At 40.8% G+C, this 12086-nt stretch overlaps 1 protein-coding gene across 5 annotated transcripts in view; it reads right to left on the bottom strand.

The window, feature by feature from the left end:
- LOC133446576 (cytoplasmic protein NCK2-like) overlaps window positions 1-12086 on the bottom strand; it is a 47497-nt gene that overhangs the window by 18182 nt on the left and 17229 nt on the right. Inside the window, exon 1 of one of the 5 annotated variants that reach the window (XM_061724633.1) lies at window positions 689-789. The exons of 3 other annotated variants lie outside the window; for them this stretch is intronic. The gene's annotated coding sequence lies outside the window, so the exon portion shown is untranslated. Of the gene's footprint in view, window positions 1-340; window positions 406-688; window positions 790-12086 lie in introns of those variants that run through there. One more of the 5 variants, XM_061724634.1, reaches the window with a different exon arrangement.

The following is a 12086-nucleotide window of genomic DNA, read 5'->3' as shown; positions in this document are numbered from 1 at the left end:
AGGATAGAGAGGACACGGAGTTTAGTGCAGAACCCTTTTATTCCGAACACCCACACGTGCACAAGCACAGCAACACACCGATCACCAGCAGCTCCTCCAACATCAGCAGACCACCAGTCTCAGCAGCAGCTTCTCCTCTTATAAGGCTGGCAGGGTGGAGAGTGGCTGCAGCTCCTCCACCCTGCCACATTATTCAAACAAGCCGTTATAAACACAAAACTGTAATTAACTACAGACACATGCAGATGCACCAAAACATTAAATCAGATGCAAAATACAAATAGTTTACAAAACTGTACATTAACAAGAGGAAGAACTGCTGATCACCAGATTCTGTCACCTTGGTGTGAAACGGACTGTCAATGATCCGAATCCGAGACCTGGAGAGACCGAGACAAGACCGAGACAAGACCAGGACCACAAAAAACCAGGACAAGACCAGGACCACAAAAAAGTGGTCTGGAGATCCAACGACCGGTCTCCAGACCTACAAGTCCAGCACAAATGCACCTCTTTAGCTTCCGCCGCCGTGCGCTCGCCCAACCTCCAGGTATGAGAGGCATCTGAACCGTCCGGTTTAAAACTCAACGAGGAATAAAGGAACCTGTTGCATGCTGGGTAGTCGTCCAGAATAATGCAGCTGTATCTGTCACATCTCTGTGGCTGCAGGTACGAGGAAGTGTCTCACCTTTCTGACGCTCACATGGTTTACACCTTAACGAGGTCACACCTGGTGGGAAACTGCAGAGAAACTGCAAAGACGCCGTCAGCGGCGAGCGGCGGCGTCTTCCTCCGTTCACGTTACTGGTGGTGGAACGTGAGCGGCGGCGCCTGAATCTGCTTCTCTCTTTCCAGGCATTCAATTCTGTTTCAATTAGGCCACCGCCGCAGAGACGGCGCCGCCGTCCCCGTCCCCGTGCACGCCCCTCCGGAGAAAGCTGCTTGTGTTTCACCCGGCGGGGGGGGCGGGGGGTTCTGATAGCTGCTCTCCGACTCCGTGACGAGCTGCAACAACTCGAGCGCGACAGACTCTGCTCGCAGTCACAGAAGCTGTCAGACTGGATCTCTCCACGGGGGGGGGGGGCAACGCCAGGCAACACAACACTCACAACTCCTACCAAGTTCACTCGGAGATATTACTCAACTTCCCAGGACGTCACAACTTCTACTGAATCAGGGGTCGGCAACCCAAAATGTTAAAGAGCCATATTAGACCAAAAACACAAAAAACAAATATGTCTGGAGCTGCAAAAAATGAAAAGTCTTGTATCAGCCTTAGAATGAAGACAACACATGCTACATGTATCTATATTAGTTATAACTGGGGGAAGATTTATGTTTTCATTATGCACTTTGAGAAAAAAGTTGAAATGTCGAGAAAAAAGTCGAAATGTCGAGAAAGTCGAAAAAAAGTTGAAATGTCAAGAAAAAAGTTGAAATGTTGAGAAAAAAGTCGAAATGGCGAGAAAAAAGTCGAAATGTTGAGGAAATAGTCAAAACCTCGTGAAAAAAGTCTAAATGTCGAGATTAATGTTGAAGTACAATCTTGAGAAACAAGTCTAAATGTCGAGAAAAAAAGTCAAAAATTCGAGATTAATAAGGAAAGGAAAAAGGAAGAAAAAAAGAGAAAAAATGAAAAAGAGGAAAAAGAAAGAAGAAAAAAAAGGAAGAAAAAAAGAAAGAAGAAAAAAAGAAGAAAACAATTACAAAAAAGGAAAAAAGAAGAAAAAAAGGAAAAAAAAAATTAAAACATTTTTGAAAAAGCTCCAGGAGCCACTAGGGCGGCGCTAAAGACCCGCATGCGGCTCTAGAGCCGCGGGTTGTCGACCCTTGTACTGGAGCGACGAGGAGAGATAGAAGCAGCAGCTGAATAAAAGAGGGCGGAAGGATTTATGAGGAGGAATGGTGACATCAGGCCTCCCAGGACTAGGGCTGGGGATCGATTTGATCCGATTCAATTCCGATATTGATTTGGGTTACTGTTATCAAAACAGTTTTTTGAGCTGTTGCATGAATTATATGACTGTAGTTATGCAACATATTAATACTAGTATTATATTGAGATTAAACAGCAAGTACTGGCAGCTAATGATGCTGTAAGGACCAATCAGCTCCCAGAATGCTGATAGAACTGCTTTCAGAAACATCATGTGTCAGAATTACCAAACAGATCCAGGGCAGCAAACGTATGAAATCGCTTTTATTTTTTCCCACATTCCGTTTTTTTTTAGCATTTTATGCAAATGTAACCTCAAGACAGTATATAAAGTAATGGAATATAGACAATTTATGCAATTATAACTGAAAACTTTAATGGTTTGATACTTTTAAACATATTTAAAGGCAAAAACATGGCACAAGTTATTCTCATGTCCAACAAAACATTCCTTTTTTGGGCATAAACAAAAAAACACCAAAAGTTGTAATGATGAAAAAAAAATAAAAATCGATCTTTAGACATACAAATCGATTTTTAGGAATTAACATCAGGCCCCCCAGGACTGAATAAAAGAGATGGACAGGAGAAGTGAGGAGAAGTGATGACGCCCCCAGGACTGAATCCCCCCCCAGAACAGATTTAGTTTCTAATCCTCGGTACAAATGAGATTTGATAAAAGTATCAAGGATCCGTTGATCCGATTCCTCCGACACGTCGTGACTCGCTGAGAGAGGTGCATGCTGGGAATCTTTCAGCAGCACTAAATTAAAATAAAAGAGAGGAATAAAAGAGGATTAGGACGGAAGAAAAGAGGGAAAAGAAGCGAAGAAACCTTTTGTTCGGCACCGAGATCAGAGACTGAAGAGAATGTTGAGATCTCCTCAAAAACCAGCTGATGATCACATGATCCAGACAGAGACGTCTTTAATACGACCTTTTACGCCTCATCAGAGAGATTTTAACGCCAGTTTCATCTTTTATCTACGATGTTTGTCCGTCCCTAACAAGTAAACACTGTTTCGGTCTCCATGACAACCGGGTCATCTGTTATTCATCAGAATTACTAATACCAATACTCCGCACTTCCTCCCTCGCGCCGCTCATTACCGAGCTTATATTGCCCAGAATTATTTGCGGTATAATGGCTGCGTCTGCGGATCCTGTGCCAAAAAAATGTATTTAAGTGAAAGTTTTGAAATATTTTAACTTTACGTGTAAATAATACGTGGAAGTACGGAAGAGTATGAGGGCCAGGCAAGAGAAAAGATTTTTTTTTTATTGTGCACTTCGAGAAAAAAGATGAAATGTCGAGAAAAAAGTCGAAATGTCGAAATTGTTGAAATATAATTGAGAAAAAAGTTGAAATTTCGTGAATAAAGTCGAAATTTCGCCTTTTTTCTCAACATTTCAACTTTTTTTTTTCAACGTTTCCACTTTTTTCTCGAAATTATACTTCAACATTAATCTCGACTTTTTTCTCGACATTTCGACTTTTTTTCTCGAAGGGCATAATGAGAAAAAAATCTTCCTCCTCTAAAATATTATTTTTATTTTTCTCCTTCTGGCCCTAATACTCTTCCGTATGGAAGTAAATACGTGTAATACCATCAATGGTTGCTATGTTACCTGGGAAGAAGCATTAATATCTGAAATTTACCAATATTGAAGATGAAGACTTTGAAGGGTTTGATTGATGTGAAAAGTGAAATAAAATATCAAACTAAGTTTTGCTCTCGCTCTATTTTTAAATAAGCACACTTGTGTGTGTGTTCTGCAGCGCGTGTGTGTTTTGCGGCGCGCGTGTGTGCAGCTCCATCTGTGTAGACTGCGCCTTTTGGGTCGGTGCGCCGTATGTGTGTTTTAAATCCAAAAATTACACACAAAACTGAGGGTGCAGCTTTTCACACGGCGCGCCGAATGGTCGTGAAAATACAGTACATAATCACTCGTTTGCCCGTTGTTGCAAAGATCACACCAGAATAAAGGCTGATTTATGGTTCCGCGTTACACCAACGCAGAGCCTACGGCGTAGGTTACGCGGTGACGCGCGCCGTACCCTACGCCGTAGGCTCTGTGTTGATTTAACGCGGAACCATACATTAAATTAAATCAGCTCCCGAGTCAGCAGGCAGGCAGAAATCTTGAAATCTTTTGGAGCAAATTTCTTAACAGGCGTAGCTACAACTGATAGATTTCATCTATTAAACCAACATTTATTTTCCTAAATGATTCATTTCAGCCAGCGGTAATTCTCCACAGAGCTGCAGGTTTCTCCCCGGGACGACGGCGCAGGTTGACCCGGCGATCACGTCTGTACTCCGGCTGCTGCTGCTCCGAGCCTTCTCATCGAAGGCTCTTCTCATCGCCGAAAAAAATCGGGTCAAATTTCTTAACAGGTGTTATTTGGATAAACTGAGCCCAGGTTGGGGATCTTAACGGTTACTTTTACGCCTGAAAAAATATTAAAACTTAATAAAGTGGCATATTAACAGCGCTACAGCTGAAATTAAAACAGCTTTTGTCTCTCAGCTTCCTGATTTTAGGGGTGGTGCTGAAAGTAGGAGTAGTGGGAGTATTGGGACAGACCTGGGAAGATTTCAAGTCCCTAAAATCTGTCCCTTCTTTTTTAGGGGTAGTGGTAGAAAGTAGGGGGTGTATTGGGATTGGCCCCAATTCTGATACCCATCTGTTAGCTCAACACTCCGCTCTCATCTCTCTCTTTTTCTTTTTTCTATTTCTTTTACTTTTGCTAAAACGGCTCGTTTCAGCGCCGTCTCTCATACAAGTTATTTTGCTGTTGGCATCACTTAGCCCCGCCCATAATCCCCCCGACATCCTCTTCTTCTTCTTCACTCCAGAGACAAATGAAGAGCTTCAGGCAACTTCATAAATAACTTAAGATGAATAAATTAGTCAGCAGGAGGAAACAATCAGATGAGATCAGAAAACCCACAAACGTCTGGCTGGCCGAATAAATCTGGTGTTTCAGAGAGGTGTTTCCTCTCGGAGGAAATAAAGATCCTTTTGATCCAAAGTTGCAACCGTGGGACTTCGACCATCTCTGCAGTCGGTCCGAACGGCGGAGCCGCGTCGCTGCAGTGAAGAGCTGAATATTCAGCAGAGGTGCAGTTTGGAAATGATATTTTACCGTTCACGATAAACCGTCAAAAAATTTCCCCACGGTAAGAATTTGTATCTCGAGGTAAAAACGATAAATTCCCGTTGATGACGTTTTTGTGTAAAACTGATTTATGGTTCTGTGTTAAATCCACGCACAACGTACGTGAAGGAAGGAAGGAAGGAAGGAAGGAAGGAAGGAAGGAAGGAAGGAAGGAAGGAAGGAAGGAAGGAAGGAAGGAAGGAAGGAAGGAAGGAAGGAAATGAGCCTGAAAGAAAGAAAGAAATGAGCCTGAAGGAAAAATAAAGAAATAAAGAAAGAAAGAAAGAAATGAGCCTGAAAGAAAGAAAGAAAGAAAGAAAGAAAGAAAGAAAAAAGAAAAAAAGAAAGAAATAAAGAAATGAGCCTGAAAGAAAGAAAGAAAGAAAGAAATAAAGAAATGAGCCTGAAATAAAGAAAGAAAGAAAGAAAGAAAGAAATAAAGAAAGAAAAAAGAAAAGAAAGAAATAAAGAAATGAGCCTGAAATAAAGAAAGAAAGAAAGAAAGAAATAAAGAAAGAAAAAAAGAAAAGAAAGAAAGAAAGAAAGAAAGAAAGAAATGAGCCTGAAATAAAGAAAGAAAGAAAGAAAGAAAGAAAGAAAGAAAGAAATAAAGAAAGAAAAAAGAAAAGAAAGAAATAAAGAAATGAGCCTGAAATAAAGAAAGAAAAAAAGAAAAGAAAGAAAGAAATAAAGAAAGAAAAAAAGAAAAGAAAGAAAGAAAAGAAAGAAAGAAATGAGCCTGAAAGAAAGAAAGAAAGAAAGAAAGAAAGAAAGAAAGAAAAGAAAGAAAGAAAGAAAGAAAGAAAGAAAGAAAGAAAGAAAGAAAGAAAGAAAGAAAGTCCATACCGCCCATCCCTAAATGACACCATCATCGGCATAGAGGAGCCGACGTTCTTCTTCTGTTGTTCACTCGGACCGCTGTTATCAACTTGGCATCACCGCCTGCAATGCATGACATCACTCCAAGAGTGACCTCACCAGCAGGGTGTGACATCACCGCCTGCCTCATCCTCCGTAAAGATGTACACCAGGGTTTTCACGTAACCCCCCCCAACCTTTATCCGAGCTGCTGTTTTAATGAATGTCTTAATTCTCCTGGGAGCAGCGCGGCGTGTGAATCATCCCGCCGTAGCGGCTCTGATCACGGATAAACGCAGAATCCTGACACTAATGAGCTCCTTCTGAGCGGCGTCCCCCCCCCCCGCAGACGTGAGTAGCTGCCTCAGAGCCCGGGATGTTTTTATTTACTCCTTAAAGCTTCGACTTCGACAGCAGCACGTTTTCCTTGAACCTCCCGGCTCCCCGAACACACCACGGTGAAACTGCATCCAGCAGGAACCCCAGGTCACACCAGAGGGCTGATGGGAAATAACCCTGGAGCTGTGTTTGGGTCAAGGGAGGGGGGGGGAAGGAAGGAAGGAAGGAAGGAAGGAAGGAAGGAAGGAAGGAAGGAAGGAAGGAAGGAAGGAAGGAAGGAAGGAAGGAAGGAAGGAAGGAAGGAAGGAAGGAAGGAAGGAAGGAAGGAAGGAAGGGAAAAAAGAATGAAGGAAGGAAAGGAGAAAACAAGGAAAGAATGTACAAGGGGCTAAAAAAAGGAAGGGAGAAAAGAGGAAGGGAGAAGGAAGGAGGGAGAAGGAGGAAAGAAGGATAGAAGAATTGGGTCATTTTGACCCAAAGACAGTACAAGGGATAAAAGACGGGTGTGAGAGAAGGGTCATCTCCAGAGCTCGTTAGGAGGCGGGTCTCCCGGGTCTCCCAGGTCTCCCAGGTCTCCCACGTTTCCCCCCCCGCATGCATCCAAACAACGAACAAAAGAAGAAGAAGAATTTCAAAATCCGCCTTTACACAAGACAAAACTGATGATGCGGCACATGAAAGGATTCTGGGAAACGACGGTGAAAACAGCAACTTCCAGCAGAGCTCGACAACAAGCGGCGCCGCGCAGTGCATTGTGGGAAAAGGGACGTTATAGTAAAGATGATAAATAAAGAACAGAGCTGAACTTGTCAACTCCTCCCGCTTTGAAGGCGGTTTGAGGCGTAAACGCTGCAGAGATGCTGGAAATAGAACCAAGACGTGACGCTTGAAACGCTCCACTACCTTTACTGTGTCGGCTCAGGCGCCTAAACTTCTGGAAAGTTTTGTTACAAAGATTGTTTTTTTATCACCACAGAAGTGTTGCAGCAACTTAAACGTTAACCCTCCTGGAGCGGTGACGGGAGAGTTGAGCAGTTTAACATTCAGGCAGAGGTGGCAAATCCGGCTCCAGAAAGTAAAAGTCCTGCCATATATTTGTTCTGTCCATTCACTAAAACCAGGTGAGTTCACTAATTAGCTCATCTACCTGGCTGAAGAGCTGTGCTGATTAGAATCAGCTGGTTGAGTGAATGTGCAGAACAAATACATGGTAGGACTTTTACTTTCTGAAGCCGGATTTGCCACCTCTGCATTCAGGCCATCGGCTGCAGGTCAAGGGTCGTTCAGGGTCGTTGACCCTTGTACTGTCTTCGGGTCAAAATGACCTAATTCTCCTGTTCGTTCGTTCGTTCGTTCGTTCCTTCCTTCCTTCCTTTCTCCCTTCCTTCCTTCCTTCTTTTTTTCCTGCTCTCTCCTTCCTTCTTCCCTTCCTCATTTCTCCCTTCCTTCCTTCCTTGTTTTCTCCCTTCTTTCCTTCTTTTCTCCCTTCCTTTTCTCCCATCCTCCCCTTCCTTATTTCCTTCCTTCCTTCCTTCCTTCCTTCCTTCCTTCCTTCCTTCCTTCCTTCCTTCCTTCCTTCCTTCCTTCCTTCCTTCCTTCCTTCCTTCCTTCCTTCCTTCCTTCCTTCCTTCCTTCCTTCCTTCCTTCCTTCCTTCTTCCCTCTACAGCTTAAGAAAACTCAAATATCCCATCTCAAAATATTAGAATATTCTGGGAATCTTAATCTTAAACTGTAAGCCATAATCAGCAATATTAAAATAATAAAAGGCAATATTTCAGATGATTTGTAATGAATCCAGAATGTATGACATTTTTGTTTTTTTAATTGCATTACAGAAAATAAAGAACTTTATCACAATTTTCAAATTTTCTGAGACAGTCCTGTATATCGTATCGCTGGCTGAATATCGTGATATATATCGTATCGCTGGCTGAATATCGTGATATATATATCGTATCGTGAGCTGAATATCGTGATATATATCGTATCGCTGGATGAATATCGTGATATATATATCGTATCGCTGGCTGAATATTGTGATATATATCGTATCGCTGACTGAATATCGTGATATATATCGTATCGCTGGCTGAATATTGTGATATATATCGTATTGTGAGCTGAATATCGTGATAAATATCGTATTGCTGGCTGAATATCGTGATATATATCGTATCGCTGGCTGAATATCGTGATATATATAAATATTGTATCGCTGGCTGAATATCGTGATATATATCGTATTGCTGACTGAATATCGTGATATATATCGTATCGCTGGCTGAATATTGTGATATATATCGTATTGTGAGCTGAATATCGTGATAAATATCGTATTGCTGGCTGAATATCGTGATATATATCGTATCGCTGGCTGAATATTGTGATATATATCGTATTGTGAGCTGAATATCGTGATATATCGTATCGCTGGCTGAATATCGTGATATATATCGTATTGCTGACTGAATATCGTGATATGTATTGTATCGCTGGCTGAATATTGTGATATATATCGTATTGTGAGCTGAATATCGTGATATATATCGTATCGCTGGCTGAATATCGTGATATATATTGTATTGCTGACTGAATATCGTGATATATATCGTATCGCTGGCTGAATATCATGATATATATATCGTATCGTAAGCTGAATATCATGTATCGTATCGTGAGATCAGTGTATCGCTACAGCCCTAGTTATGATGTTGCGTCTGGAGTTCGGTGGCTCCATAATCTGAGGTAAAAGCCACCGGTTCATCTCAAGTTTCTTAGTTTACCGTAGTTCACTAAACACATCCGATTATCCAACGTCAGATACATTCTGAGATTCATACGTTTTCATTCATTTTCCGTCCTTTCCATCGTCGAGCACTCAATGTGTAAACTGTGCCACACAAATGAAGCTGCTTCGTATATCTGCAGATTTACACCCCAATAAAATGGCCAGCGGCGTCCATGCGTCACTAGAGGTATAAAGAAATTATCCAATTAATCATAAACGTAGACATAGTTTAGACTTTAAACTTCCCCAGAGCGCGACAGAATAATAAATTACTGAGTTGCTTCTCCGTCAGATAAGGACGTTTCCTCATTATTGTTAATAAATTATTAATAAAGTATTAATAAAGGGTAACTACACAGAAGAGAAGCAGGTAAACGTCGACAGGAAGAACGAGACGGTTCCTCCAGGTTTCCCATCATCAGCCGATAACATCAACTTAAATAAATCTGTCAGGACTTTTATTTTGTTGATGTAAGAAGGGAGGTGTACTAAAACCCGCATCAGGAATGTGGAAACATTGTGAGAATGTCGTTGCATGATGCCATTAACAAAAAGAGGAACTTGCTCCTCTCCACCTCCTCTCCATCGCTCCCAGCTTCACCTTCTCTGCACCTTCTGCTCCACCGTCTCTCTCTCTCTCTCATCTCCGACTGAATTATTCTCTTTGATCAGACGATTCCTGGAGGGTCCCGAGGGAAAACCACTAATCTGGAAATAGCAGCTCAGATGAGCCGCCGAGACGCGACGAGGACTCCTCCGACACGCAGATGACAAGATTCTCCTCGGGAGTTTCAATTCTAGTCAGTTCTTGGTAGGGCTATTCGATTTTGCCCAAAAATAAAATCTTGATTTTTTTCTCTCAAAATCCGATTTTCGATTACGATTATTTTGTGAATTGACAAAAGGCAAAGAAATGATTTCAAATATGCTGTTTTTTTATTGAACATTTGCCCCATTGGGCTTTAAGTTCAAACTTTGCTCTTATTAAACCAAAAATGAATGAATAAAGTGCAAAACTCTGTAAAATAAGTTGAAAAAAGTTTTAAAAAATATAATAAAATATAAAGTTTTATCTCTGGAAAAAAAAAAATCAGCAAATCAGCACTTGCAAACGTACAGTAAGTTATATTTCCAATTAAATAAAACAAGACATTTTCTAATTAAACTAAACTGGGTCTTTGCATGCTAAATAATAATGCAACCCATGAAGGAGGTAGAGGTGTGTAATGTCAGTCATTACATTTGATATTCACATTTGCAAGTTTTTTGCAAGGAACACGAGCCGGTCTACGGCATCTGGCTTGAGGGATGCCCGGTGGTATGTTCCAACCCCCCTCCTACACTAAAGAGCCTCTCCGATGGGGCACTTGTCGCAGGTATTGAGAGGTATTTCCATCAATCATTAATATGGTATCAATCATTAATATGTGTGCAGACAAGGTATAAAAAAAAAAAAAAAAAAAAAAAAAAAAAAAGTGAAAAATTGATTTTACGAGTTTCACGTTTTAACATCGTTCTAATTACATAATCGCGATTACGATTTAAAATCGATTAATCGAACAGCCCTAGTTCTTGGTAACTGTGGGTTACGCCGTCTCCCCCCCACAAACCACAGGACTCAGATTACACAAACTGATGAGCGCAAATCATTTCCTGTGCGGTCACAATATCACATGTCAGACATCAACTTCCTCTTTTCCTCACACCTCCTCAGATTTGTAATAAAACTGATTTATAAGCTTTCGTTTATCCTTCCAGCCTTTAGCAGATGCACGACGACTGAGACTTCTGAACGAAACGCTGCAGAGTTCTGGGTTCACGTCTCGCACCCCAATCTGAGTATTTTCATTCAAACTGAAATTAAAAATGCTAATTTATGACTCATGAAGCATCGTTTTCTGACAGCCGGTTAATGAGGGGCACTGCTGGATTAGTGGTGTCATTGGAGACAAAAAAAACGCACAAAAAGTGACAATTTTAGATATTTTTAGGGAAAAACCTCTTCCTGCCTTGTGTTTATTTTCAAAGAAAATAAATCCGGGATGCTTCACAGGAGGGAAAAACATCCACATTCATCCTCTTTCCCTGAGAATCCTGGGAACTCTGAGCAGACGCTCGTCGCCGGTTTGCTGCTCGTCTCCGTTGCATAACCGGGTTTTGATGTCGGAGCCACAGGAGACGCTGAGGATCTGTTTCCTCCAGCGACGTGTTTGTCATGTAAACCAGTGATTCCCCAACCTTTTCTGAACCAGGACCGGTTTAATGTCTGACTATATTTTCACGGCCCAATCTAAAGGTGTAGCTGATAAAAACTAAATAAAATGACAAGATCGGCATTAAAAACTGTGGTATTTTCTCTATAGTAATAATAATAATAATGAATAATAATAATAATAATAATGAATAATAATAATAATAATAATAATAATAATAATAATAATAATAATAATAAAACATAATTTTCGAAAAAATTTAATAATGGAAATTGTAAATTACCTTTAATATGAGTATTTCTATAAATGTGTTTTTATGTTTGTGTTCTCATTAACGTTATTTAAAGCCAGGTATTTATTTTATTTGTTATATTAAGGAGACCGATATTTAGTGCTTTTATTTTGAAGGCGTCTTGCCGAGACCTTGTAAACATCCGGCGCTTCGGGCTTTAAGGGTAAAAGTTTAACGGCAGTAGAAAGTGTGTCTGCAAGACTAAACTAGTGTCAGGAAAGCTAAAGTGGAGCCTAACTGACACAAAAATCACCTGCTGATGAGGATTTGTTTTCTTTGCAAATTTTATGCCGTATTTATGTACATATTGAGTTTGGTTGCCATGGTTACTCATGTATTGTGGTTAACGGTAGCTGTTATTACCGAGCGAGCAGCTCTGTCAGTCTGTATTTAAGTTAAATGAAACTTATATGAATGTAGAAAGACTAACTCTATTTTATTTTATTCCTTTATAGCTCTTACGGTGTGTTTGCAGTATATTTATTGTACATCCAAG

The sequence above is a fragment of the Cololabis saira genome, chromosome 6 (assembly GCF_033807715.1).
Source record: "Cololabis saira isolate AMF1-May2022 chromosome 6, fColSai1.1, whole genome shotgun sequence".
NCBI classification, from domain to species: Eukaryota; Metazoa; Chordata; class Actinopteri; order Beloniformes; family Belonidae; genus Cololabis; species Cololabis saira.
The sequence above is the reverse complement of the archived record's forward strand: the minus strand, read 5'-3'. Positions and strand labels throughout refer to the sequence as shown.